Source organism: Canis aureus, chromosome 10 (assembly GCF_053574225.1).
Source record: "Canis aureus isolate CA01 chromosome 10, VMU_Caureus_v.1.0, whole genome shotgun sequence".
Lineage (NCBI taxonomy): Eukaryota > Metazoa > Chordata > Mammalia > Carnivora > Canidae > Canis > Canis aureus.
Window position 1 is genome coordinate 15,221,912 of NC_135620.1, and position 22,842 is coordinate 15,244,753.

The 22,842-nt window shown below is 37.9% G+C and overlaps 1 long non-coding RNA gene across 5 annotated transcripts in view; it reads left to right on the forward strand.

Annotated features, from left to right (window-relative positions):
- LOC144322009 (uncharacterized) overlaps positions 1-11,469 on the forward strand; it is a 103,703-nt gene extending 92,234 nt beyond the window's left edge. For 4 of the 5 annotated variants that reach the window (XR_013387570.1, XR_013387572.1, XR_013387568.1 and 1 more), the window contains one exon: positions 10,947-11,469. This is a non-coding gene — a long non-coding RNA (uncharacterized LOC144322009). Of the gene's footprint in view, positions 1-9,341; positions 9,415-9,501; positions 9,617-10,946 lie in introns of those variants that run through there. The other variant, XR_013387567.1, reaches the window with a different exon arrangement.
- The last annotated feature ends 11,373 nt before the right edge of the window (positions 11,470-22,842 follow it).

Genomic DNA, 22,842 nt, shown 5'->3' on the forward strand with positions numbered 1-22,842 from the left:
TGTCCTGGGATGGCAAAATAGAAAATAGGAAAGTACCATAGCTGGTTCAGAAAATTGACACCAGGAATCAAATGCAACATTTGGTGATACGCAAAAGTTGTTTGCTGTGAGGCCAACTTAGCATTTTAAGAGGAGCATCCTAGAAATCTCATATTCAGGTTCAGCTTAAGATCTAGGAATTTTCTCTGAATCCTAGTTTCCTCCTCTGGAAAATAAAAACAACAACATCATTTTCCCTGAAAAGTATGAGCGAAAAGAGAAATTATATGAAAAATCCTGATAAAGTGTACCTTCCCTGAAATGCCATGCAATGCCAAGGTAAGAATAGTTTTATTAATTATAATAATCTCATTTCCCAATATTAATTTAATACTCAACAGAAATAATATTCAACTGAATTCCTGTATCAGGAAATCCTGATAAATGTCCTTTCAATAATTCTATTAAATGTATATATCCCTTGTCTCTGCAAATCTTGATACAAACATATACCTCTAAGTCTTTCCTTTCGGGAACATAAAAGCTGCTTTATGACCACCTCATTGGCCTTCAAGCACCTGATTTTGCAAAGCATGGATTTTAAGAGGACAAGGTACAAGAATTTCAAAATATATAACCTTCTTGAGCTAACTTGGGTGCTGACAGGAACATCTTAGACTATAATTATTCTAACAATAGCAATGGGTTACAAACTCCCTCACCGCGTGGGGTCAAAAGCTTCCCCCAGAAAGGCAAAGGTTTCTCACAGTGAACACTTGGAAACATGGCTCATAAAAAATTCATTATATTGCCCTTCTCTTCCTGTGGTAAGACAGATGTAAAATCATGAATTTTCCCAGTAGATCCTTCTCACAGTGCTGAGAAAATGAACTTGGGAACACACACAGACACACACACACAGACACACACCCACACACACCTACATACATAGACATGTTGACAGAGCGTGTTGGGTTTGATGAGAGAGTTGTAGGTAAAGCATGCCACATGCCTCAGATCAAAGGTGCCACACATTTAATGGCAGCCCCTCAATGCAAAGGACCGCCATATGCATTGCTAGGAGCCTCCATTGCCAACAGCGTTATGGGAAAGGCGGGTGGAATGTCGAACATGTAGAGAATGGCCTATAATTATTCACAAAACTTCAGGAAATAAACATTCACTTCCAAAAAAATTGTTTTCAGCTGCTTTAAAGCCAAGTGACAGCTAAATTACAGTTCGGGGAAAGAAAAGTTTCCATTTTCTAATTTGATGCATTTTGTTGCATCGCACTACATTATCCAGAGTCAGGGCTGCCACATCCTGTCAGGCTTCAAACCCTAGGCTGAAAGCCCCACGCAGCTGAAAGAGCTGTTTGTCCAGCCACACAGTATGTGAAGTGTTCTGGGAGAAAAGTGTTTGGGGACTCGGGGCAATTCTTTTGGTTAACATTCCTAGGATTTCCACAAGTGCTTTTGGCTGTACATGCTGTGGCTGCTCCTTCAGCATTTTCTTTGTGCCAAGCTGTGATATGTTTATGGAAACTCTGCTGGCCCTGCCAGGGAGCAGCCCTAGACTCACATCCTCCCATGGCTTGGCCAGGACAGAAGGATGGGAAGGCGGAGAGAAGAAATGGGAGATTCAGGACAGCAAGTCTTGGGTGCTTGCGAGCTGACCGGTAGCTGTCAGGAAAATAAATAACAGGCTGATATCTGACAGTATAAGAAGGAAGAAAGGAAATTAAGTTTTTATTAAAAGAGATAACAGAAATGCTATCAGCCAGGCAGCTTCCTATGGCCTGCTGAGTCGAGTGATGAGGATCCCTCGTCCTATAAATGATGGACTGTCAGACTGTCAGAAACGGTCTATGGATGCACACTACAAGATTCCTAGAGTTTTGCTCTACTGCAGATCCTACTCTCATTCAACATTGAAGATACTCAAACCAATTAGATATGAAAAATTCTTTTTTTAAAAGGTTTTATTTATTTCTTCATGAGAGACACAGAGAGAGAGGCAGAGACATAGGCAGAGAGTGAAGCAGGCTCCATGCAGGGAGCCCAATGTGGGACTCGATCCTGGCACTCCAGGATCACCCTGAGCTAAAGGCAGATACTTAACCGCTGAGCCACCCAGGCATCCTGAAAAAATAAAAAATTCTATATAATCCAGGGCCTTGAGCTAGGTTTCCTATAATAAATCCTAAGCCCTCATGAATCATAAATACATATTCAAAAGGCAAAATATTCAACACAATCATTTTACACACCAAAGAATGAAGCCAAAAGTTCTGAGATGAATGTTTATTATAAGAAATTCAAGGTAATATTCTCTGACTCTCTCTCATTAAGATCTTATGTTTCCATTTATCATGACTTTCAGCAATTTAAAAAAAATTTAAATTACACATTAACTTCAAGGATCTACTCATCCCTCTCTTTAGATCAATGCATTTGCTTGTCAAAGTCAGCTACACAATCAACTGCTGATGTAGCCATTTTTTACTCCCAAATAATACCAATGCCTTTAAAACCTTTTATCTTTTTAAAATTGTGAACAGCTGAAATAATTTAGGATAGAAAAAAAAAATAAAGCAGAGGATTTGTTCCAAATGAGGTAGACATCTTGTTAGCACAAATTAAAGGTGTTTGTGTTATCTGCTTCTTTCAGGACACTGACATGGGAATAACTAAGAGGTCCCAAGTAGTACCTCTTTACATGCCCCAATTTAAGTATGAAAAATTCCTGGTTTGCTTTGAAAATAATTTTTTCCTAAATAGGTCTTCAAACTCAGATACTATAGCCATGTTTGGCTGATTACATGATTCATGGTGGTGAATCCTTCAGTGCTGGTGAAAGAGAAGATTGGCAGACTTCAGTGTAGTCAGGTTACAAGTACAGACACTCCAATTATCAATTTAATGGGTTATTTTGGTGTGGAAAGGACTGAAGCTTCAGTGATGAACGAGAAAATAATTGTCTGGGGCAGGAGAGCTCTGGAGTGTGGCTTTGGATTTTAAATAAAGTTATTTTTTACAGAACCCAAAAACTATACTACATTTTCTGCCAAGAAGAATAGCTAATATCTGAATTATTTTTTTTAATTTTCTGCCAAGAAGAATAGCTAATATCTGAATTATTTTTTTAATTTAATTAAGTAAATTTTTAATTTACTTAGTTAATTTGAGAGAGAAAGAGAGCTAGGGGAAGAGCAGAGGAAGTAGGAGAAACAGACTGGGTTGAGCATGGAACCTGACACAGAGCTTGATCCCAAGACCTTGAGATTACAACCTAAGACAAAAATCAAGACTTGGGCATTTAACTAATTGAGGCAATTTGAAAAATTCTAAGAAAGAAATGGAGCTTAAGTCATATTTGAATGATACTTAAAATCTTTGGGGGAACAAAGCATGATAAACAAATTTTAATTCCTACATGTGTATTTCTTATTGAACTAAAGGAGTTAAAGTCAAGCTTGTGCCAGAATATGCATAGCTCACTTATATATTCAACAGGAAGCCTAAGCACATAAATTATTAAAATCTCTAAAGAAAAAGATGAATTATGGAAACATAGGACATTTAAATAAGTTTTAATAAGATGTCTCATTAAGATGGCTCTGAAAATTCACACTTAAGCACATAACCTCTTTTCCAAAAAGTAAGGCAAAGGCAGATAAAATCAATTAGAAATAACACAGCTCAAAGAACAATATAAATATCTCCATGTACTACAAGTACAGAAATACAAAGGAATAGAAGAGCTGAAACCCAGTGCCTACTGTATTCTTGGACAGGTTAGACAGAACTGTGGCTCCTTCAAGGTTAACAGGGCTGGAAATACTTTAGGTGAAATGGCAGGCAGAAGCCAATCTTAAGATCTAAAGCCAGAAACTGAAGCAAGGACTCTCTCCAAACCCATCACAAAAAGAGGCCAAAGAAAACCACTGCTGACAACCAAGAAAATCAACAACTAGAACACTGACTTATTACAAGTAAAATTAATTTGGGGGATTTCAATTGGCAGTCTTTAAAATGAGGATACTTATTATGCTCCGGTCATCTTTTTCAAAATGGAAAAGAAATTACACAATAAAATGCGGAGAAATAAAGAACAAAAAAAGTGGCTATGTAAAAAGCTTCTTAGAAGCCTTCAGAATAAAAACATGATCTTAAAAGTCTCAATAAATTGTATAAATGCTGAAATCATCACAAAACCAAAACTAGATAAATAATTTTTTTAGATTTTATTTCAGAGAGACAGAGAGAGAGAAAAAAGGTTAGGGGCAGAGAAAGAGAGAAAGAATCTTCATGCTAAGTGAAGAGCCTGATTCAGGGCCTGATCCCAGGACCCTAAAATCATGACCTGAAATGAAGTTGGATGTTTAACCAACTAAGCCACCCAGGCTCCCCAGAACTAGAGAATTTTAAGAACTGATGAATTCACTTCAAGTGCATCACAGAGAGATAAATAAAATGAAGGTCCATTAAGAGGTGGAGGATAATCTGAGAGGCTCTATTGGAAGTCAAAATTGATTTCTAAATGAAAAGGAAGGAGGATGTATTCTGAATACCAAAAAAGATACATACCAGTAAGTTCCAAATCTAGAAATGTACTGCAAAATTGAAGATTATTAGTGAAAAAAGAAAAGTGTTAAACTGCCAAAGAGAAAAGACTATGCATCTACCAAGAATAATCCTTAAACTGGGAAAATCTTTATGCAGCGATAGCTGAAGCAAGAAGACAATATAATAATATTCAATACTATCTTCCAAATGCTGAGAGAAAATAACTACTAACTTCAGATTTTATACCTAGCTAACCTATCACTTAAGAAAAAAATAAACAGAACAAAAACAGCAGGGAGAACAAGAGTTAACTAAAGAGGCTGTAAAGAATGTACTTTAGCAAGAAGAAGTAAAGTGAAAAATTACTGGGTGAAAAAGAAAATGTTAAGCTGAAATTGATAAAAATCCATCAGTTAATTGAACTATCGACACTTAAAATGAGAACTATTTTTAAAAGGTAAAACTAAGCTCTAGCATATAAAAGTAAGCTTTATCCAATAATAAGAATTACAAAAGTATATATTTATTTATGTATTATCCAAAGAGAATATAAATATCTAGAGTAAACATCCTAAATATTTCATATTTCTGGTCATGATGCTGTAAGCACTCCACATTCATACTCACTAAGGATCTTTGCACTTGTTCTCCTCGATTGGAAATGGATCCACATAAATTTCCTCATGGTTTTTGTTTCATTCAAGTCTGTTCAAATATTGCCTTTTCAGAAGTTAGAAGCCAGGGAAAAGGTGGCAAGTTGATTTGCAATAGCCCCTCTTTTATTTGTCACCACATGACAGTATAGCCTCTTTGACCTAAGCCTCATAAAGAAATTCAGCTGATTCTTGTGGAGTGAATGGAAGAATAAACAAAAGAGAAATAACGGTAGTAGTGACCTCTGTGACCAAGTATTTTCTGAAATGTTTATTTGAATAGTACCATAAACTAATAGAGTATTTGAATAGCCTTTGTAAATGTTAAGTACCATGATATTGTCAACTATATGGAAAAGCAATGGGCCATATTTACACAGCAAAATCAAGATGCATTCCATTTACTATCTCATTTAGTCCTCAGAAAAGTATAATCAATGGAAAAATGAAACTTAAAAAGATAATGCCAGTTGTTCAAAGCTATTGAGGTAGTGAGTAGTAAAATCAATATAGTAAAAGAGTCCTATTTGACTTGAAATTCAGTGCCTCTTCTACCACACTGATCTTCCTATTCAAATTCAAATCAGAGAGCAGGAGAGGGAAGGATGGGCATCCTTTCCTGAGACACCCGCAACCAGACATATAGACATATAGGACTCACAGGAGCTTACCAGGGAGCTGTTGAGAACCAACTGCTTTATAACTTTATAAAAAAACCTCTCTCTATATAACTTTATATTAAAAAAAACTTTATAACTGAGATCAGAGGTGGCTCTTCTGATCTTTGCTTCCCTGGCTCTTCCAATATAACCCTGCAACTGTTATATTAAAGCCCTTCATACCCGGAGCACATGGAGTGGGTGCTTAGTTCCTGATCAAATCCTGAATACATGCATTTTAAAAAATATTTTACTTATTTATTTATTTATTTATTTATGAGACACACACACACACAGAGAGGCAGAGACATAAGTACAGAAAGAAGCAGGCTCCATGCGGGGAGCCCAATGCAGGACTCGATCCCAGGACCCTGGGATCATGCCCTGAGCCGAAGGCAGAGCTCAACCACTGAGCCACCCAAGCATCCCCCGAATACATGCACTTTGCCTGTGATATTTTATTTTATGACAACCTCTCTAAATCTTGTACCAGATGAAAAAATGGAGGCATAAAAAATTGTGGCTCTAGATCACAATAAATGACCAGGGGTTGATCCCTCAAGTGTATGCTGATTCTGCTTAAACTGGAGAAGCATCTGGGGGAAAATTCTGAGGCTCAGTGAGAAACAAGGTCATAAGCTCCTAGCAGTATCATTAACGGTGTGAGGGTACAGAAGCAGGAGGTAGTGGCAAATGTATTTATCAGTCATGTACTCAAATATTAAGGGAATGATAAAATGACAACTCTGGTTTAGCCCTCAGTGACCCAGGTTGGTCTTCTAGAAAGTCATACTTTCATTGGAGAACTATTGAGCCCTTTGCACAAACCGGGATTAAAGATGTCATTCTTGTGTTTGACGCTGTAAATTAGCTTTATCATTATGTTTTACTTCCATATTTTTAAAGCTCTCCCAATCATTTTTTATTGCCCATTCAATTATAATAAACCCTAAGTGGGTAAATAACCTTTCTTCTAAAAGGTATTTATAGTAACGTGTTCTTTTCTGGGCTTACTCAGACAAAACACAGGCTTTTACTAAAAGTCCTTGGTCACTCAGTCAAATGTGTCATTCATCCCATGGTGCTGAGCAACCTTGTGAGGAGCCTGCCTCAAACAGAAGATCAATAATAACTGTAATGTACTCTGTACAGGCAAGATTGGGTACTTCCTTCATGAAAGACTAAAAGACTGTAAAAAGAATAGTATTACTGTTACCCAGCACTTTTATTCTTGTTTTACAAGAAATATGCAATTTAATTTGGATTTAACTTCTCCATTCAGTAATCTGTAGTTCTTTCAGACCGCCAATATGAAGGAAATGGCAAATCGGAAGAGTCTGGTAAATGTGCCTTTTAAACAAGGCTGGCATTTTTAGATCTACCATGTATCCGATCTTTGTTCTTGGTTCATCGGGCCACGATTCATGTCAAATCATTTATCTTATTTTTATTTCAAGACTACAATTGATACATGATGTAATTTGGTAGTTAGAGAAAATGATTTATAGGTCTCCTTAGCTTCTGATGAATGGGTGGGAATATAAAAATGGAACAAACCCAACAACAACCACAGACTATGCAACTAGCGATTCAGAATTACGAGTGTAGTCCTTTGCCTGTTTCTGGGGAAGAAGGCAACAATTTGACGAGAATCCATGTTTTCCAGCTTGGGGTTTCAGATTTATAAGTCAATTTATATTCTTAATTTACCTTCTGATAATGCAGTGGATCAGGACTATATTTTAACCAGATTGTGTCACAGAGGTTTTTAAAACTGCTTTCTCTATGTGTCTAATTTGAGGTTAATGGGTGCTTTGGTTCAGCCAGGGTGTCTAATGTCTCTTGTTCCCATTTCACAAGCAGAACGTTTGGCCCACAATTTGTCAGGTGATTATAATCTGCTTATCTCCATTCAGGTGGCCACTGAATTGCCTGCAATCTGCACCATTAATCAACTTGCCTACTCGGTTGTTAAGGGAGCTGAAAACATCAGCTCAGCTATTTTTTCCAATCTGGTGTTTTTCATGTTTTCGCCACTTTATCATGTTAGTTACTGAATTTCTCTGTTTTGCATTCACTTTTCCACTCGCAGTGGAAAAATACATCAGTGTTTCATGATTTTTTTTTTAGCCTGCATAAAAACCTGGCAATGCCTTTTCCTTTTAACCTGACCCTGATAAGCAGACTCCCAAAATTTTCACAGTGAGAGAAGAAAAACAGGTTAGTTCGGCAGCACGGGAAATCATGAAAGCAGAATCAGTTTTCTATTTCCCAACCAAAAGTACGTCCATGTATTTCCACTATATTGCCTATGTCATACTTAGTGGAAAGACTTAAGCAAATATTAATAATCACTGTAATATCCCTGGGTATTCTGGTTCTGTCTTCACAGGTAAAATTATGGAGAAAGCTGGGAAATTATCAATCAGGTTTCATTCACAAAGACAAGCATGTAGAAAAATATGGTCAAAGCTGCCACATGGCCTTGTCTTCAATTAAGAAAATTCTTTCTTTAATCCTTTTCAATTTGTTTTTTTTTTAATATTAATCCAACAAATATTTTATCAGTGCTTAATGTGTTACAGGCTTTTAGATATTCAGAGGATAAAAACACCCTCAAGAAGTTCTGGAAATGGAGATTCAGAGTGAATTCAATCCATTGCCTCTCCTCATCCCCTATCCACTTACCAAACTGTACCAGTGAAATGGTTATACCTCCATGAAAAATATAGGAAGCTACATAAATTATGAAATACACTCATGAGGTCTTTAGTTAAGTGTAAAAGCATGTACACTTTTCAAGGGAGAAAAATAGATTCAAAGTTTATGACTATATGACACTTGGTAAGCTCTGATCATGATCCCCGGGGTCCTGGGACAGAGCCCTACACTGGGCTCCCTGCTCAGCAAGGGGTCTGTTTCTCCCTCTCCTGCTAACTGTACCCTATGCACGTGTTCTCTCTCTTTTTCCCTAAGGAATAAAAAAATCTTTAAAAAAATTAAATAGCCTTTAAGAGAGAGGAGTCGCTATACCATCCAGGTTTTATGGTTATATCTCATTCCAAGTTATTCCTCCTTGTATATTCCAGCAAAGACAGAAGCTAAAATGCCTTGATAAAGACAAAGACAAGAGCATCATGGGCATGTACAGAAGGACCCACTAAAGTTCATCAGAGACTCCTTACTTCAGTAAGAAAGAATGTCCTCCACAGGAATGTCTAGTTCCCTCTTTTCCCTGATCAAGAGACTAGATCTCTAGGAGACAGTGGCAAGAAATAAGCTGTAGGCATTCACTTACTAAATGTTTGCTCATCGTCTATTATTCATTGGACATATGTTCAATAAATATTTCCTGAGTATCTATGCTAGGCATATGGCATTTATGAAGAATCCCTTATGTGCCAGGTACTGCCTTAGAATCAGTGATGCTTCTATGTCCTTGAGAAGGAAACTGAAAATTCTAGAAAGAATTTCAAATACATTCTTTTTCTCTACCCACTGATGACCCAAAGTCTTCTAAATTCTGTTTAGGAAAGCCACACCTACCTTCTTAGGGTAAGTTTCCCAAATATTTTGTGGGGGAAAAAAACCTTCCCATTATGAAATTTATACATTAAAGAACCCGAACTACTTTTTTTCTAGCTTGTAAACCACTGTGAATGAAAAACAGAAACTCTAAGCCTAGGGCAAATCCTAGATTACACCTGAAAATAGAAATACTTCTGGCAGAGGATATTGGGAAGAAACCACAGAGAAGGTAATTTTTCTATTACCTTTGTTTCTATAGTCCTGGAACCTTGTAGAATCAAAGATTTCCCTTTAAAAAAAAAAAAGGTAAACTGAGTTGTTTCACTTAAATGAAATCAAATTTTACCTGAAAGGACTCCATTTTTTCTTTTTAATATTTTTATTTATTTATGAGAGATATATATAGAGAGAGGCAGAGATATAGGCAGAGGGAGAAGCACGTTCCTTGTGGGGAGCCTGATCCAGGACTCGATTCCAAGACCCCAGGATCATGCTCTGAGCCAAAGGCAGATGCTCAACCACTGAGCCACCCAGGTGCCCCCTGAAAGGACTCTTTTCTTCTTTCAGGAATTTAATTGAGGAGACCGTTAACCCCTGAAATGTCAGATATATAAAATCATATTAAAATCACCTTGAAATTTGTGGTGAGCAATGAAATAGATCTGAAGACCAGGAAAAGAGTTCAGCTAAGTGACTAATCTAAAAGGTACACCAAATGAGAAAGAAGAAGATCCAGGCATAATTAAAAGCAAATACCCAGTTTCCTTTTCCTACATTTCTTTGTCTCTTCACTCAGCTAGAGATTCAAAGTAATTTTCTGATTCTTTCCGTTAAGATTTCTTCTCTTTATTTTTTTTCTCCCTCTTTTTCAGACAGGTTGTCACGAGTTTAGAATCTACTGAAAAAAGCTTAGCTCCATTAGAAAAATCAACCAACTCCCTGCTTCTCAAATATTTGATAAGAAATTTTGCCTGTGTTAAGTCTACAACATACTGGTTTTTGGAGGATTACATTATACCAATGATATTGTTCCCGATTAAAATTTTAAAATGCTTTGGGGCTACTATATTCATATTTCATAGAAAAGGAAATAGATTTACAACTCGAAATTTAACAGGTTCTTTCAACAACACATTAAACAAGGAATCAAACCTTATAATTCAAAGCCATATCCTGTTTTTTAAAAAATGGAAATCATTTGAAGTTCTATAAATAGCATATATTTCATGTCCTATAAAGCAATGAAATATTGCATAACCTTTGTATCATCTGCCCATGTTGAATGTTTGCTATTTATTACTAGTAATGACATCTTTGCCAACAGAGTAAAACAATTTTTAGAAATGTTCACTGAATCGACATAGCCACTAGACATCTGCTTTTCATAATCTTGCTGTCCTACATTATTACCAATCCCTGAAATACATTTCAGCCAGTACTACTGTTTGTTATGAGCAAGAAGAATGTTATGGCTGAACTGGGGGTGGGGGGACACTAAACTATCTCCATTATCAACATTTCAATAGTCAAAGGGTACTTCCTGAATTTCCTTCTTCCAGAGCTGACCATGATGAGGGAACAGAGGACTAGCTGAGGACAAAGCACAAACCTGGAGCAGCACATTGACAAGTCCTTGAAACAGGCAGAAGGACATTCTTCTACAGACTCAACTCCCTCGATGTTCGTACTTTGCTAAGGGCAAAAGCCAATCTTAGCCTGACCCTCAGGGTCCTGTGAGCCTACTTTAACATATAAAGATTCCTTTAGAAATTTCCTTTATCTTTACCCCCCAAGATAGGTGTTGGCAATCATCCCCCAAGCACAAGGGCCACTGATACACATCTGATGAGTCTCATGACTAAGATTTTATTAGATGGTAATAAGTGACCTTTTCCCAACAACAGCTAGCCTCCTCAAGGTCCTAGAAACCTTGCTTCCAAAATTCCTTAGAGTACACTATCCCCAAACCCCTCCCAACCCCAAGGTATATAATCAGCTACCGCTCACAGGCCTGGGGCAGCCGCTCTTCCTACCCATGGGTCCTGTCCCGGTACTTTAATAAAACCACCATTTTGCACCAAAGATGCCTCAAGAATTCTTTCTTGGTCATCAGCTCCAGACCTCACCACACCAAACCTTACTTATATTCTAAAACTTCATCAACCACACTTCAGAACAACATGCACTGACTTAAGAATATCTTCCCAGTTTTGGGGGTTCTCCTGCTTGCAAAATCAAAAATTGTAGGATAAGAGCAGACCCATTTGGGTGGGCAGCCTTTACATGTACATCTATGTCATTATGAGACTCCTATACCCAGGCTTGGTGTTTCCATGGAAAGGGGGGGGGGGGGGCGGGAATGGTGAGTTCTCTATCCCAATTATGCAGAGAATGTGTTCATTTACTAGAAATACTTGTACCACTTCTCAAAGGTCCTCTGTGAGAAACAGGTACTGGGCAGACTTAAAAGTGAAGATGGGTTATCCTGCTGAGGGACAGAATGGAAAGAATAAGATAGAGAAGCTTATTTTAGCTTTGGTACAATACTAGAGGAAAGGAACAAAAGCAAAGAGGCTTGGGGAAGGAGACAGGAGCAGAGGGAAAGGATAGGAGTGTTGGAAGAATTACTAGTCTACACTTATAACAGATGTAGGTGATTTCCCAAACAAGACAGAGGTACTCTGAGAAGACTTACACACTAGGGTGTCTCAAGATTGTCTGTCTGTGGGAAAGGAAGACAAAGAAGGAATCTGATGGCTCCTTTTCATTCACTGAATCTCTCTGATCCAAGATGGCCCTTTGGAATGTTAATATTCTCACATTTATCTGTCTCTGGGCTGCTCTGGGTAACAATTGCCTGAGATAGAGGTCCCAGGGCTCTAGTTTGGCCAATGCACATGTGTGGGGTTTCTAAACCTGCATCCACATCTTCAAAAATAGTGCAAGTTATCACCAGGGTTGCACCAGCATGACAAGCAAATGTGGGCATCTCAAAAAGTGTACAAAATGACCCAAGACAAAGAGGAAATCTAAACTGAGAAAGCCTATCATCCCAGGGAGGATTAGTTACTTCCTCCCTTGTGTTTCTGTAGCATCTGATATATGCCAATACTGTTATTTTAACCCACTGGATCATAATTAATTATTTATAAGTCTGTCTCTCCCCAAGACGGCGAACTCCTTAAGGAGGGTGACTTTACTTCCAGATTTGACTGAGTATTGGTTTCACACCAGGTCACAACAGTTAACAGTGGATAATTATTTTAATTCCCTCTTTCACTGTCAAAGGGTCCTGGTTTGGATAATAAATTACAGGATTACTATAGTCACAAGACATGGGCTGCATCTTGTTTGACAATGAAAGCATGTTAGTACCTCATGTGATGTCTGGATCATAATAAGGGTATGATCATTTTTTTTAAAGGAAATGATGACAAGATTGAACACCTTGAATACTTTGGAATGTTAAAATGAAAAAAGAAAGATATCAAGATTTGCTAAATGAAGAAATAGAATTTGTTTCACAGAAGTTCACGGATAGAAGACAAAACCGTTAAAGTTCACCTCTCCGTAGACTTCCATTTTTTGGTTACTGAAAGAATCACAAGAAAGAAATAGTATTAGTTGATAAATAAGCAATAAGAGCTACAATTTACTCAGGGATGATTCCGTGGCAGACACTGAGCATTTCACATGCTGGCAAACATTTCTCGTGCCCATTCAGTAAGGATTCTCTAATTTTGTTCGGAGTGGAAATGTGACCAACCAAAAATCCCCTAATTTTCTAGCTTCCACTGCAGCAAGTGGTTGCCATGAGATGCAGTAATAGTCTCTGAGACATAGTAGGAACGTACGCAAAAGATTTTTGAAAAAGAAGTTGCTACCTCCTTCTCGTTCAACTAGCAGGAGTGACAGGAACTTCACAACAATAAACATGAAAAACATGTTAGTAGAAGCCCCAGTCCTGTGCTGCCAAATGCCACGCTTATCATGTTGTGAGAAATGAATACCTAACTGTCAGGCCACCATCACTTGAATTTCTGTTGCCAATCTAATTTCCAACTCATATATTATTTAATTCCTCTAATACCCCTGTGGAGTAGAACCATATGAAATTTTGACCTACAAAAACAGCAATTGCATTCATTCCTTCATTTTTCAAAATTCATTTAACAAATATTTATTGAATGCCTACTATGTGTTAAACACAAACACATGATAGTCAAACAGAAAAAAAGTGCCCCTTATTTTCAAATGTATTACCAAAATATTACTGTTTAGCACCCTCCCTCCCCCACACCCTGCTCAAATTCATAAAACTAAATTACTAAACTAGTGAACCACATGCAAAGGATAATTACTTGAGCATCAGTCAGACATGATAAGATGAAAATTATATAGAGAAATTTATTTAAACCAAAGAGATAATTTCCTTTTAACATCAATATGGGAGCACTTTGAAATTCAGTATCCTGTACAGTGGCTGTGACAAATTTCAGAAAATTGGAACTCTATGAAAATAGGGAAAATCGACAAGGACAATTCTTTGAATAGCCTACAGTTTCAAAAGGAAATGATAGGATTCAGGATCTACTGGTGAGGGGCTCTCATTCCTTTACAAGGTCTCTTTAAGATGCTGGCCATTGACCTAGGACACCAGCTTCAAACTGAATTCACACCTAAGTGATTTTTGTTTGTTTCACTGCCAAGAATAACTAGACTTGGCAGAAAGCTCTGACACTCAAGTATTCGTTCCCAAACAATACCAAATACATCTCCTAAGGGCTGTGGTCAGACATTCTAATAAGGTTCTTATGGGGAAAAATAACAACCTTTGACTTAATATCTCAAAAACAACACATCACCAAAAAAAGAGTTTCTTTAGTTGGCTTTTAAAAACTTCTATAAAATTGAAGGAATTTGTCTTTATTAATTTTTTTAGTTTTCTTAAAAAAAAGATTTTATTTATCTATTTATGAGAGACAGGGAGAGGCAGAGACACAGGCAGAGGGAGAAGCAGGCTTCCCAAAGGGAGCCCGATGCGAGACTCCATCCCAAGACCCCAGGATCATGACCTGAGCCAAAAGCAAACACTCAACCCACTGAACCACCCAGGTGTACCAATTTTCTAAGTTTTCTTGATACTGTTTCTTCTACAAAGTCTTGATTTGGGAACCCAATTATATTTTCCACACATTTGCACAGAAAGAATAATCTAATGGTTCAGGAAATGAGACAATAATTTTGAGATTTAAGGACCATAACAATGAATTTGAAAAATGGAGAGAAAATTTCTTTGCTTTGCAAGATTTTCAGAGTGATTACGAGGATTACCTAATAAAGACCACATGTTATTTTGTCTTTGCAATTAGAGGGACAAAAAAAAACAAAAACAAAAACAAAACAAAAACAAAAACAAAACAAAAACAAAACTATCAGTGAGAACACTGAAGTTTTCACTAAAAAAATGTAGTAACGTGAATAAAAATATCATGGTATATATTTATGGCTCATGTGTATTAGTCAGCTAATCTCAAGCACTATCACATGATAAGAGTCTATTGTAGACAGCATGGATGTTGAAATATCTCTTCCCCAGGACACACTGTTTATATAGGTGCTTTATGGTTTTGTTGAGGTTATTAGCTTATCAGAAGAGTACTGGGGCACCTCAGTGGATCAGAGGGTTAAGTATCCCACTCTTGGTTTTGAATCAGGTCATGATCTCAGGGTTATGGGATCAAGCCCTCCAAAGGGTTTTGTGCTCAGTCGGGACTCTGCTTGAGATCCTCTCCCTTCCCCACCCCCTCCTTCTGCTTCTCTTCTTGCTCACTTGTACTCTCATAAACAAACAAACAAACAAATAATTTTTTAAAAAAGTACTGATCTTTTCTGAGACGAGCTAAATAAAATGACTTGGGGTTCTGATCTGCCTGACACCATATTCTCCAAAGCAAAACTTGAGTCCCATATACAGGGACCTGAGGAACCCATGACCCTGTTCATGTTAGGCAGCATTACTGTTTTAAGGATGAAACCCCCAAAGGAATGAAGAGATAATAGCATCCACACATAATTGTATATTAAAGAAAATAATTTCCTGGGACGCCTGGGTGGCTCAGTGGTTGAGCATCTGCCTTGGCTCAGGGCGTGATCCCAGATCCTGGGATCGAGTCCCACATCGGGCTCCCTGCATGGAGCCTGCTTCTCCCTTTGCCTGTGTCTCTGTCTCTCTCTCTATGTCTCTCATGAATAAATAAAATCTTTAAAAAAAATAAAGTAATTTCCTTTAAAAAATTATTTCTTAAAAATTTTTTTTAGAAAGTTAGTCACAAATAAAGCCTTCTAGATTTGATGATGAACCAGCTCCAGTTCACGGACGAACCACATTGCAACCATCAAGCAAGCATTCCATTTAAAAGACGTCCTTGGGTTTTATTGCAAACTAAAAAAACCCAGAACTTTTAAAAACAAAAAATCTTGGCCCATTTTGGCAATGAAAATAAGGAAAAGTTATAATTAAATGAACTTAATTTTGAATTCTCAAAATCTTGAGTTTAAAATAGTGTATTTATTTCTAACAGAAATTTATGTTGACTGTGGATAAGTTGGAACACACTGAAACATATGAAATAAGTAGAGTGTTTATAATCCAATAATCAGCAGTGTTATTAAGAGCTTTTGCTATGTATGCATGTATATTTTCTTTTCTTGTATTTTTATACTTAATACAAATCATGCATATATTTAACATAAAACTCATACTACTTTTTGTCTGATTTTCATCCTAACATCATACTTGGAGCAATTTTCCAAATCTCAATCATAATTTCCAAAAGCATAATTTTTTAAAAAAGATTTTATTTATTTATTCATGAGAGACAGAGACAGAGAGAGAGAGAGAGAGGCAGAGACACAGGCAGAGGGAGAAGCAGGCCCCATGCAGGGAGCCTGATGTGGGACTCATCCCAGGACTCCAGGATCATGCCCTGGGCCGAAGGCAGGCTCTAAACCACAGAGCCACCCAGGGATCCCCCCAAAAACATAATTTTATTATTTTATTTTTTAAAATATTTTATTTATTTATTCATGACAGACACAGAGAGAGAGAGAGGCAGAGACACAGGCAGAGGGAGAAGCAGGCTCCATGCAGGGAGCCCGATGCGGGACTCAATCCCGAGTCTTCAGGATCACAGCCCGGGCCGAAGGCAACGCTAAACCACTGGGCCACCAGGGCTGCCCAAGCATAACTTTAATGTTGCAGAGTGTGGTGGACAGACTCTAACGATAGCCCACATTATTTTCATCTCTTGGTGCTCACACTCCATGTGCTCTCTGTGTGGGACCTGTGATTTGCTTCTAATCCACAAAATATAGTGAAATTGACAGGGTGTATGTATAAGGTTACTTGTACATGTGTGCTATTATGCTATCTGGGTTCGTAGCACCCATCATTCCGGGTCTCTCTCCCTTGCTAGCTTTGAGGGAGTACTTGGCCATGCTGGGGGTCCCATGTGGCAAGGAACCACAGGTGGATACTCGTGGCTGAGGATGGAATTCCAGGTGACACCCAGCAAGAACTTGAGGCTCTCAGTAGTACAACCGGAATTTGGCCAATAGCCTGAGTGAGGTTGGAAGCAGATCCTTGCCCAGTCAAGCCTCAGATGACACTGCAGACCCTATGGACACCTTGAAAGTAGCCTTGTGATATCCCAAGTGAAAGACCCAGCCAAGCTATTCCAAGATTTCTGATTCACACAAACTGTGAGACCCTATGAGTATGCCGTTTTAAGCCATTAACTTGGTAGTGATATTGCTACATAGAAATACACACAAAGTGTTTCACCTTATGAATACACTATGGTTTATGTGCCCAAACTCTTATTGCACACTTAGCTTATTTTATAATCTTAACATTTTTTTAAAAGATTTTATTTATTTATTTATGAGAGAGAGAGAGAGAGAGAGAGGAAGAAGCAAGCTCCATGCAGGGAGCCTGACATGGGACTCGATCCCGGGTCTCCAGGATCACACTCTGGACTGAAGGTGGCTCTAAACCGCTGGGCTACCGGGACTGCCCTAATCTTAACATTTTTATAAATAAGTCTGGAATGACTTCAACATGCAAATTTTTTATTAAAATAAGATCTGGGGTGCATTTATTTTACCTTTTTAAAGGTATACAGTACATTCTAATATGATCACTCAGACACATATTTCCTGGTTGCTGATGGGTATCCTCCAGGACTCACAAACTGATTTAAAAAATAACAAAAGCACTATGTACTGACTAAAGCCATAGGGCTGCCTAAGGATTATTAACGTGAATAACGGCTGGTGTGCCAGATGAAAGTTTGCTGAATGAACTGGGGATATCTGAGTACAAAATTATTTATGCTCCATAGGCTCCCTAGCAATTTATTATCCAAAGCAAACAGATGTATTTTGTAAAGCATTCCACACGAAACACACTTGAGATTCAGTTTAACAGGGAATAGGGATTTTTTTTCCTATGGTCCCAGAGGCTCTATTTGACCTACCTGATTATCATATTTCACAGGCTTATAATTTTCTCTTTACTGATCTGAAAAAGTTTTAAAACTTTGTGGGTATCCCATCCTACAAATTTGATTTCTAATTGTAGAAAACCGATGTATAAAAAAGTATGACTCTGAACACCATGTATTTATGAATGCTGGTAATGCAAATCACCAATACTAAGTAATGTTTTTAAAATTTAGGTCAGAGAATTGTAGGTATCGACTGCAGTAACTAACCTAAATGAAGATCCCAATCAGCATTATTGTATTGGGAAAGGCTGGACTATTTAAAAGACCAGGATTTACCTTGTGGGGTAAGGCTTGGGCTTCTACCCAAGCCTCTTCAAGTATTTAAAATCAAAACTAAAAAAAAAAAACCAAAATAGTTTATGCAGAGCCTTCAGGGGCTCCTGGGTAGCTCACAGCAGTTGAGCATTTGTCTTTGGCTGGGGGCATGATCCTGGGGTCCTGGGATCAAGTCCTGCATCAGCCTCCTTGTAGGGAGCCCGCTTCTCCCTCTGCCTATGTCTATGCCTATATCTCTGTGTATATAAATGTATACATTTATAAATACATTTTTAAAAATCTTAAAAAACAAAACAAAAACAAAAAGACGTCAAGGGACAGATGGACAATTAATGGCTGGGGATAACAGGGTGAGGGCTCACGACGGTCACCAGAAGAATCCAGCCTCTATCTGTTGCAAGCATCTGTCACTCAGTGTGCAGAAGTGTGGAGAGTAATGATACACCTTTGGGTTTTTCAAGAGAAAGCTGGGAGATTTCCTATTTTGAACATGTTACAAATTAAACCAAATCTATCTGCTGGGTTCATCCTACAGGCTGCCAGTTTGTGACCTGTAGTCTTATTATTTACTTCTTAAATATGACAACTGCATGCCTACTTAGCAACCAGGGGAAAGAATGTAAATTAAGTGGAACTGGGAATTAATAGTAACTAATTTGCAAAAAGGGATTGCTAGTCAGGCATAAAATCAATAAATCAATATATGTACCTTTCCTAGGCCTCCTGTGCTTTCCATGGAACAGAACATCACCAAAGGAGTTTGCCCTGAAATTCACAATCACTTAAAATTTTTGGATTTGTGCTTGTGAAGACTTTCATCAAAGCATTTTTTGGTGGAATAAATGTTATAGGTAAATATGCAGAGAATTAATTATTCAAAAAGAAGAAATGAAAGCAACAAATCATATGGAAAAAAAAGGCTCTGCTCCTACTCTATCTAGTTGTCATGAATGTAGGCAAACAATTAGCAGACTTTCAGTTCTGCTTTCCAAACACACAGTGTTTGATCACTGAACTAGATACTGCTCTATTTGGCAAAGCTTGCTCCGCATCTTGAATTTCAAAAGCACTGAGGTAACCTCATGAGCCAACTTTCTTGAAAGAGTTCCCCCATGGTGGACATAAAAAATGCAAAGTGTTCTATGAAAATATGCTCTCAGAGCTCCACGGTACTACATCCAGCTCAACTGCAACTCTTCTGATAGAAGCAGGTCAGGCTGGAATGCTCTTTTAATTTTAGCAGAAATCTTGTTTTTTGTAACTCACTATGTCTACATCCTTGTAAATTCACAACTTAATTTTAACCCAAAATCAGACAATTTCTTATGCAGTTACCAATAAAGGACAGAGCATTCAGAGATTTTTTTTTTTTTCTTGCCCTGAGTTAGATTGCTCCTGGACAGGTCAAACATCATCCACCTCAATGATGATTGCCTCCACTTACAGAAAAACGTACAGTGTTTTTGCAAGAATCTTGAGATTCACACAGACCAGGAAGACCATGACACATACAAGGACTCAAAGTGGAAAAACATACTGCTTTCCAAAGAAGAGTGGACAAAGGGGGGAGTCTGGAAGAATGTGCAGGTGGGCCTGTTGCATGGGTCAGAAGCTGAACAGTAGGAAAAGGCCGAGAGCAGGGCAGGAAACCAAACTGGTTAAAAGAAGCCCCAGTAAGAGGCAGCAGACTGGAGGACAGGAGCCTTCTGGACAACAGACGTGCAAAGTTAACAAAATGGATCCTAGAATGTCCTGCCTTCCTGCCAGCGTTTTATATGTCAAAGAGGAGGAGGTAAATGGAAGCTTCCGTCTACAAAGTCATCTTCGAATTCAGATTTTAGGAAACACTAAGTTCCAAAACACATGCTGTTTTTTGGCTTTTTTTTTCTCCTAAGTGTCTAAGTCAGGATGCAAGCGACAGATACGGACAATTTTAAATCACCCATATCCCACAATCTGGTTATGTAACTATGCTTTTGGACATGCCTTTTATAGCATAATTCTTTATTGACATCACTGAATTCCCTGTGTTTCTGAGTACCTTCTTTTAGAGAAAATTACAGGAAGTTAATGAGTTTGAGTACAATTTCCAAGATTTACATTTAAATGATCACAAACCTATTTTTAAAAGTGGGGAGTAAAACCTGCGGTAAGCCTCGAATCCAATGGGTAAAATAAAGTCAAAATACTGAGATACAGGTGGTGTGTTTGTGTGTGTGTGTGTGTGTAAAATTTACCCACCAGCCCCTCGTTGTCTGGGAAGGAATGCTTTCTGATGGACAAAAAGGTCTTAATCAACCCATCTATATCTGAGGGAAGAGAAATAAAGATGAGGCAGAGGGAGTGTAGTTGGATGTATGGACTACTTGAATAATCCAGTTATTTTATGTTGTCCAAATTACTTGGAAAATTGTCAACAAAGAATCGAACTTTTCTAAATCAGGCCCCAAATTAAGATTGCAAACTGAAGGCACACTAAAAATCAGAGTCTTAAGGACATTTAAGCCCTTATTTTTGACTAATTCTACTTTGAGAAAGAATCCAGGAAGAAAACAAAAATCTTAGTAAAAGATGCTCATGATAGTATTAAAAAAAAAAAATCAGAGTGAAAATTATCTGATTTCCTAAGAACAGGAGGGGAAGATAATTCAATTAAATTTTACAGAATATTTAAGAGCATGTCAATTAAAGATGTTATTTGAAAATCAGGCAAGAGGCAGACCTTTTAGAAAGGATTCTTTTCATATGAGAGAAAATGGTATTTCTAGGTTTTCTCTAACAGACATATAAATATTTTTTCTAACAAAATAATCAATATTAAGATAGAAAGATATTTAAAAAAAATACTCCCTCCGGGTTAAGAAAGTTGCCTGCCAAAAGTAAGCACTCTCTTCCTCCTCTTCCTCCTCCTTCTGTTCCAACATTAATGAATTTTGTATGTATGTTTCCAGTTGACATTTTGGAGATTCTGGCTCACTGTTGTCCATCATTTGACAATAATCCCATTGTGTTCTTAAGTTACAGATTTGGTTCCTTCATATGCCTTGTATTAGTCGTGGATTTCTTTAAAAAAAAAAAAGATTTTATTTATTTATTCATGAGAGACACACAGAGAGAGGTAGAGACACAGGCAGAGGGAGAAGCAGGCTCCCTATGGGAAGCCTGATGTGGGACTCGATCCCAGGACCCTGGGATTCAGGCCCTGAGCTCAACCGCTGAGCCACCCAGGCATCCCATTAGTCATGGATTTCAAAAGAGAATCACAACACAAGGCAACCCTGTGGATTCCCAAAGACAAGGGTCTGATACGTTTGCAGACATCAGCAGACTTCCCTGAACCCCTATCCAAGCGCCCCCAAATAGTCTGAGTTGCTCTCTTTTTCCCTGAATTTTGCATTCCAGCATCTTTTTTGTTACCTGCCTAGATGTGATTAAACCTCTGATTTTCTGTGAATTAAAAAAAAATTACTTGGTGGGCAGCCCTGGTGGCTCAGCGGTAGAGCTGCCTGCAGCCCAGGGTGTGATCCTGGAGACCCTGGATCGAGTCCCACGTCGGGCTCCCTGCATGGAGCCTGCTTCTCCCTCTGCCTATGTCTCTACTTCTCTCTCTTCTCTCTGTGTATTCTCATGAATAAATAAATAAAATCTTTAAAACAAATTACTTGACAAGATTTTTACTAACTGCTTGTTTACTCCGTAGTCACAAAACTCTGAATTTATAAATCTTAAATTTCCAAATATTTTAGCTTCATTTTTTAATAGCATTTGATTAAATCCAGTAAGTTCCTTTCCCCTCTTTTTTTTTTTCCTATCAAACTCAGCTTTGTCTAGCACCTCTATCTTTTTGATCAGCTATGGGAACCTTTTTCTCAATTTATAGAAAAATTAATAGTTCTCCTTTCTTTGTAATTTCTGTCATTTCATGTTTCCTTCCTTTCTTTTAGTCCTCCTTCCTATCTTTTGATCAGTTTATTCCTTTCTTGTCTCTTTTCCAGAAGCCTTTATGAACTCTGATGCGTTGCTTTGTACCACATCATTCTTTCCTTTACAAAGCAATGTTTAAAAAAATCATCCAAAATAGGACCAAAATGCCAGGACAAAAAATATATATATATGTTCACTTTTCTTTAAACAGAACTTCAGTGACTCCCACGATCAAGGACATTTTTCAACAAATATTCTACACTTTTTCTTCCACTTACACGTCACTAACCCCATCAGAGAAGTGGTTTCTTTTTTTTTAATAATAAATTTATTTTTTATTGGTGTTCAATTTACCAACATACAGAATAGCACCCAGTGCTCATCTTGTCAAGTGCCCCCCTCAGTGCCCGTCACCCAGTCACCCCCACACCCCGCCCTCCTCCCCTTCCACCACCCCTAGTTCGTTTCCCAGAGTTAGGAGTCTTTATGTTCTGTCTCCCTTTCCGATATTCCCACACATTTCTTCTCCCTTCCCTTATATTCCCTTTCACTATTATTTATAATCCCCAAATGAATGAGAACATACACTGTTTGTCCTTCTCTGATTGACTTACTTCACTCAGCATAATACCCTCCAGTTCCATCCACGTCGAAGCAAATGGTGGGTATTTGTCGTTTCTGACGG